The following is a 6,869-nucleotide window of genomic DNA, read 5'->3' on the forward strand; positions in this document are numbered from 1 at the left end:
CTATTAATCATGGAGCTTCCTCCGATTTGCATAAACAAGATTAATGAGGCACTGCTTGCTCTTAAGCCCAGGACTCCAAATGAACCATGTCCAATAGCCATCCTTTAAGCACGCCCCCAGGATATCGCGATTTTGCAGTTTTCAAAATAATGCGAAATCTACACTTTTGTAAAAATTCCACAATTTTTACCAAAGTTCCTGCCAAAAATGTAATTTAAAAAAAAATTAGGCCGACTTTCCTTTTATTGGCACTGTGTTGCCACTGAGCCTATAAAGGGAGGAGGAGCAACAGACCAGAAGGTAGCAGCGGTGATAAGTAGCTCTGTCGTCTGCCTAACACAGGCATGGGGTACTCCTTCTGTGCAAGCAGTCTATGCCCGGCTCCCTGCTTAATTCCCTTTCTCCACAGGCCGCCTCCATCCCCAAAGCCCTTTGGTCTTGTACGACCACCATCCGCCACCAGCCTCTTCCCTCCTCTACACCCCGCCATCTCCTGTGCCGCCTCTCTCCCCTTAACTCATGTGGCCAAATACCTTTCCCCCCCGCCCCTTTAAACCACCTCCATCACCAGGATACTCATCTGCCCTCTCTTACCACCTCCTGAATCATCTGTACCCCCATCCCACCAGGTCCCCCTGCCTTCCTCTGCATTTACCCCTGCTGCCCTTGGCACCTTTGGAACGGAAGCTGTTGGATGCCAGGGACAGCAGGTTTTTCACATTTAAATCTGCACTCTTTGGCATCAGACGACTTCTAGTTCCAAGGCGGGCTGCTGCTGGACACTCTGCGGGGTAAAAGATTGTGGCTTGGCAGAGTCTCTAGGAGTGACAGACCAAGGATGAACCAGTATTCTTGTGACAGGCACATTTTCTGCCTGCCACAAAAATACTGCAAATTTGGGGGTTTGGGCCCACAAAATGTGCTCTTTATCTGGCTGTAAAATCTGCCACCCCTGGCTGCAAAATTCTGGGTGGTCTGTTAAAGGCATTTTCTGTGCTACAGGAATTTCACTAAACAGATCCATTGATGGCTCAGCAGGATTGGTGCTGAAGGTGCCAGAACAGGCCATGTTGACATATATTGAAGAAGCCAGGGCTCGACGTAGCAGACTTAAAAAAAAAAAACTTCTGCCCTATTGTCCAATTATTGGTCCTGGATAGGGCCATGAAGAAACATCTAGCCACATGGGTGCAACAACTTAAAGGATAGGAGCTTTTGGGCAACTCTCACACGGGGTTCCACACTGGTCACAGCAAAGGATCAGTCCTTGTCACTATTCTAGACCACCTTCATGTGTGGAAGGATGAGGGCCAGCGTGGCTGGTTAATCTTTCTTGACCTATAAGCAGTTTTCGACATGGTCAACCATGACATCTTGCTGGACTGTGTCAGAGCCACTGGGATTCACATGCGGGCCTTGCATGGCTCACTTCCTTCTTAAGTAGTAGGTCTCAATTTGTGGCCCTAAGTTAATTTCATTCTACACACGTCAACAGAGTACCCTCGCTCAAGCTCAGTGCTTTCGCATGTTCTGATAAACTTGTAAATTCAACCACACTGTGGCCTAATCCAGTCTTTTTTGCTTAGTTCACTATCATATGCTGAAAACACTCAGTACTGGAATTGGACCAACATACTTCAGATTCTAATGGATGGCTATAGACAAGCCTGATACACCTTCAGGTGTGGATATGTACTAATTTCTAAAAGCTAGACAGGGACAAAACTGAAATCTGATATTAGATTCTGCCAATTGGACTGTTTGTCCGTGACCTTCTCCACTTGGCCCTACTCCTTCGACGATTGGGTAAGGAAAGAACCCAGGCACCTCTCTGCCCAGAATTGGTGATTTGACTGGCTCTACTGATTGAATTTGTGTCATTTTGGTCTCAAATTATTTATTCATTCTCACCCCATATTTGGCCTTCAGGTTTTGCCCAAAAAACGTAGAGATAATATCAGGCACTTTATCCCTTTGAGGAAATTTGGACAAAGAAAGAAGCTAAAAGGGGACAGAAAGAGAAATTATTTAAATAGCAAACACAGAAAAATAAGTGAGAGGCGAAGGGAGTGGGAGGGTGAAAGAAGGAAGGAGAATAGAATGCAGATGAGGAGAGAAAGATGGAAAACAAAAATGAAGGAAAATGGAAACGGCACAAAAGAAAAACCAATTAAGAAAAGGAAATAAATAAAAAGAAAGGAAGGAACAAAGAAGAAATAAAATGAAGCATGGAAAAAAGGACAGCAAGAAGAAAAGATGTAAGGAACAAACAATTAAAATGAAAACTGGAATGAGAGAAATAAATATGGAGAGAATTAAGGACAAGATGGTCATAAGAAGAAAGGAAGGAACAAGAAAAGGATTAAAGAATGAAAGAAGAAGGATGGAAAGAAAATGAAATTGAAATATAAATATAAAAAAGGACAGAAAGGTAGAAAGAAAGAGATGGGATGAAAGAAGGATGGACAGACTGAAAGAAAGAATGAAGAAGAAATGAAAGGAGAGTGAAAAGAAAGAACAGCAGAAAGCATGGACGAAAGATTGACAGAAAGAAGGAGACAATGGAAACAGACTAAAATGAAAGAAAGAGAGAAACAATGAAAGAAATTAGTCAATGCAGATAAATGCAGGTTTTGACCAAATTGCATTGAAACTATGGATTAATAAAGATTCTTTTCAACTTTTCCTTGGGTGAACAATTCTCACTGGCATTCATATGCAACTTTGGCATCACTTATGTTGCTCTGTTATTTAATGTCATAGGGCTCAAAGTGGGGGTATTTTATTTTCCTGGCGACTCCCTTGCTGGGCCCTCTCTCTTTTCAAGCCCGGTGGGCTCCTTTGGATCATTTAGAGTGTTTTGCTCTTGTCCTTCTCATCTCCTAGAAGTGCCCCCCATTTAAACACTGGGAATGAGGTGTTAGGGCTCCCCAGGTGCCATGGCCCAGCTTTGGAATCGACTTCCCATTGGCCTTTGATATATTTCCAACGTTTCTGAGTTCAGTCAAACTTCACTTACTTTCACAATTTTAGGCACCTTTGAAAGTTTGAGGGATAATTTGAGCTTCTGTATTCTTTTTGTTTACTTTTGTTACTTTTTTGAGCCAAGATGCCTCAGTGAGTGTGAGGTCAATAATTAAATAAACAATATATTGCTAACATTAGTGATGACTTATAGGCGCAAAAGTGACTTATTGAGAGGGTTGTATGGCACTACATCGAGGCCAACATTGTCTACCGACCAAGACATCACATCCACTACGTCATCCAGGTAATTATATTTTTATTATTATTATTATTATACCTAACCAGTTGTGGATCCTCCATAAGTGCAGAGGAGCGTCACGCCCCTTCCCCTGCTGCGAGTGCAGAAAGCGTGAAAAAAAAAATGGTAATAAATTGATTATACTAACATTTTATTTTTTACTTTAATCTAAGTGCGCATGTTGGTTTGGTCGTCTGTCTTACGATGGCCAGCCCAACATATTTAATGCAAACCTCTTTTAGGGAGCTGGGTGGAGAGCGTTCGCAGGTCTCCAGTGCCTGGAGGAGCTCTCAGCTAGCTCACTTTAACCAATCCTGTTGCTTCTCTCATGCTGCTTAACATTATTAACAGCATGAGGGCAGCAACTGGATTGGTTAAGTTGGCTCTGGGACGTCATACTTGGAGCTGCAGACTGGAAAACATCGAAGACGATCTGCAGTCTGCTATTAGGCAAGTTAAAAATTAAATTTTTCTTTATAAAATGTTGATATGTACTTAATGTAATGTAAATAATGCTATGTAACTGGTGCTCATGTAGAGCTCGCTAATACTTTCGGGTCGAGTTCGCACAGTGGGCTATATATAAAAAAAAAAACTGCTCGTATAATGCCTCACTATTTTCATATGTCACCAACCGCCACTATTCTTAAGTCCACCTCTACTTACCTATACTGACTTTGCAATGCAGTGGTTAGGTCGATGTAGCAAATGCAATATTTTTGTCATACAATATAACACATGTAATATAGAGTTGATATACAGTGGGAGCATTTTGCCCTAAGCACTGTCAAGACTGCACTATAGGAATTAAATTAGCTAAGGCATGCCCGTGGACTAGTGCAAATGTCTCCAAAATGTGCAGAATGCTACTGCTTGGATTCTCACTAAATTAATTTAAAATCAATACATTACTCAGATCCTCAATCACCTACGTAGACTGAACCTCGCTATAAATGTTAAAGTGAAGGCACTTCTAATGCGGTTTCTGGTTTCATCTATATAGCTTGGGCCTGCCGCGGCCCACGCAGGAACCACGACCAAGTTCCAGAAAAGACTGCAACGCATAAAGAACGCCTCCGCATGCCTCATCCTGGACATCCCCTGCCACAGCCACATCACAGCCCTGCACTGGCTCCCCGTCAACAAGAGAATCACGTTCAAATTCCTCACCCACGCTCACAAGGCACTGCACAACACCGAACCAGAATACCTCAACAGACGGTTCTCCTTCTACACCCCGACCCGACAGCTTCGCTCCGCTGACCTTGCCCTCACCACCGTCCCACGCATCCACAGAACGACCGCCGATGGCAGATCGTTCTCCCACCTCGCCGCCAAGATGTGGAACACTCTTCCCATCCACCTGCGACAGACTCAGGACCTACTTACCTTCAGGAGACACCTCAAGACTTGGCTGTTCGAGCAGTAGCAGCCCATCCCCCAGCGCCTTGAGACCTTCACGGGTGAGTAGTGTGCTTTACAAATGCTTTGATTGAATGATTGCCCTCTTATCAGGGCCACTGGAATTATGCGGCAGAAGAGGACCAAATTATGCAGAAGCAATGAGTAAATTATGCAGCAAGAAAAGGCAAATTATGCGGCATAGTGTGACAAATTTTGGTGTAGTATTACTTCATTATTTGGTCATTTTAAAACTTGGTAACACTGTCTGGGCCTTGGTTGCACCTCATTAGTACCAATTCAATGCCCAAATACAACAATAATCAAGAGAAACCAGTGCAGCTTTGTGAAGGGCTTTTCGTCAAACAACATGTGTGAATGCATTTTTTGTAATTTTTGAATCGTTTGAGCTAGAAACTAATTATTTCCTGTAAAAATCTGCAGATTATGCAGCAGATGATGGAACATGTGACATAAGTGGCAAATCGCTAACTATGAATAAATCGTCACAGCCGCACAATCGCATAATTCCAGTTCCCTGCCATCATATATGAGTTCCGAAAATTCATTTGTGAAAATATTGGACTTATTAATGAAAATTAAATTCAAATGTCTCCTCTTGTAGTACTCCTCGGCTATTTAGTCAAGATACCTCTCCACATAAGAATGTGGACTGATATGCTGCTACTCCTTGCCAAGCATTCAATAGTTAATACCTGGCTTCATAATCCTCCGCCAAGGGTCAAGCAATGCTTGGGTGATGCAACCTACTGCCATGATCCTACTGATACTGTCTCATCCATGATACCAACAACTTGCAGACCAAAAGACATATGGGTTACATTTGACTTAAAATGTTATTGTTTTATTTGTATGTCTAAATGTGAGAAAGTAGCCTCTTTCTAGCCTTGTTACCCCCACTTTTTGCCTGTTTGTGAGTGTATGTCAGGGTGTTTTCACTGTCTCACTGGGATCCTGCTAGCCAGGGCCCAGTGCTCATAAGTTTGTGACCTATATGTATGTGTTCCCTGTGTGATGCCTAACTGTCTCACTGAGGCTCTGCTAACCAGAACCTCAGTGGTTATGCTCTCTCTGTACAAATTGTCAATAACAGGCCAGTGACCAATTTCACCAATTTACATTGGCATACTGGAACACCCTTATAATTCCCTAGTATATGGTACTGAGGTACCCAGGGTATTGGGGTTCCAGGAGATCCCTATGGGCTGCAGCATTTCTTTTGCCACCCATAGGGAGCTCTGACAATTCTTACACAGGCCTGCCATTGCAGCCTGAGTGAAATAACGTCCACGTTATTTCACAGCCATTTACCACTGCACTTAAGTAACTTATAAGTACACTAGCCAAGGTGCCCCCACATTGTTCAGGGCAAATTCCCTGGACTTTGTGAGTGCGGGGACACCATTACACGCGTGCACTATACATATGTCACCACATATGTATAGCGTCACAATGGTAACTCTGAACATGGCCATGTAACATGTCTAAGATCATGGAATTGTCACCCCAATGCCATTCTGGCATTGGGGAGACAATTCCATGATCCCCCGAGTCTCTAGCACAGACCCGGGTACTGCCAAACTACCTTTCCCGGGGTTTCACTGCAGCTGCTGCTGCTGCCAACCCCTCACAGGTTTCTGCCCTCCTGGGGTCCAGCCACGCTTGGCCCAGGAAGGCAGAACAAAGGACTTCCTCAGAGAGAGGGTGTTACACCCTCTCCCTTTGGAAAAAGGTGTCAGGGCTGGGGAGGAGTAGCCTCCCCCAAGCCTCTGGAAATGCTTTGATGGGCACAGATGGTGCCCATCTCTGCATAAGCCAGTCTACACCGGTTCAGGGATCCCCCAGCCCTGCTGTGGCACGAAACTGGACAAAGGAAAGGGGAGTGACCACTCCCCTGACCTGCACCTCTCCTGGGAGGTGCCCAGAGCTCCTCCAGTGTGCTCCAGACCTCTGCCATCTTGGAAACAGAGATGCTGCTGGCACACTGGACTGATCTGAGTGGCCAGGGCCAGGGCCAGCAGGTGACGTCAGAGACTCCTTCTGATAGGCTCTTACCTGTGTTGCTAGCCTATCCTCCTTCCTAAGTAGCCAAACCTCCTTTTCTGGCTATTTAGGGTCTCTGCTTTGGGGAATTCTTTAGATAACGAATGCAAGAGCTCATCAGAGTTCCTCTGCATCTCTC

This window comes from Pleurodeles waltl, chromosome 2_1 (genome assembly GCF_031143425.1).
Source record: "Pleurodeles waltl isolate 20211129_DDA chromosome 2_1, aPleWal1.hap1.20221129, whole genome shotgun sequence".
NCBI lineage: Eukaryota > Metazoa > Chordata > Amphibia > Caudata > Salamandridae > Pleurodeles > Pleurodeles waltl.